Genomic DNA, 1048 nt, shown 5'->3' with positions numbered 1-1048 from the left:
CACCATTCAACAACCCAAAAACATTTGGTTTGTTTGGGTAAAAAGAGGCACATCGACACAATAATGGTCATTTAATACCGAGAAAAAGCAAGACAGATAGACAAAACAATACAGGAAAAATAAAGAAGTAGGGCCTACCAATGGCGCCCTCCAACCACCCGCAACCTCAAAACCACGTCCAGAAAAAAAAATTGACGTAGCCAAGCATATATCTATTTATATGCACGAATGTTGTCCGGTTCTGAACCATGAAAGTAAAGCATTGAATACAAAATAACCTTTTTATTTTAAAAATAAGACAGCATGACGATATAATATGTATATTATGAATTCAGTGGGCTCAATGGGGGGAAACTATTTTTAGACAGGCGAAGAAGAAAGACGTCTAAACACGAGGCGCACGTTCGTTTGCATTGAAAGTCCATCTCCGATAGGAACAACAGAGGTAGGTGGAGAGCGATCAAAGCTCCACGAAAAAGAAGAACGCCCTTATGATGCTTCAAAATAAGGTCATCCGCATGGTAACCCGCCATGTCACCAAGTGAGATTATAATTCTTTTTCAAAGAGCATTCCTGTCCGTCTGGAGCTTTAAAAAAAGCAAAACAAAACACACAAAAAACCCAGGAAAAAAACAACGTTTGCGCTATATATTTACGCACTTTCATTTGGCGTCCCATACACCCAGTGTTAACTCCATCAGGAGACTGCACTTATGAATGGGGCTTTCTATTCTGCAGACTTCAGGCCTTGGATTAGTCTAATAGCCTGAATATTTTTTTATGTAACCGTCAAGCGTTCACTCAATAAGCACAGAATGCGATTTTCTTTCCTATTTGGAAAAGGGGAGGGGAGGAGGGGGGCATAAATGCGTTCAACAACTTTACTAACCAGGCGTTAAAAAATAGGTCATTTTGAAACAAACAAAAAATTGAGGGGGTGGGGATACGTTCACGACAGAGGGAATAATCGATTGGGGAGCCCAGACCCAGACTGCTCTCTCCTCTCTCTTTCTCTCTCTCTCTCTCGTACACACACACACACACACAC

Source organism: Aplysia californica, unplaced genomic scaffold (genome assembly GCF_000002075.1).
Source record: "Aplysia californica isolate F4 #8 unplaced genomic scaffold, AplCal3.0 scaffold00031, whole genome shotgun sequence".
NCBI classification, from domain to species: Eukaryota; Metazoa; Mollusca; class Gastropoda; order Aplysiida; family Aplysiidae; genus Aplysia; species Aplysia californica.
This window is presented reverse-complemented; position numbering follows the sequence as displayed.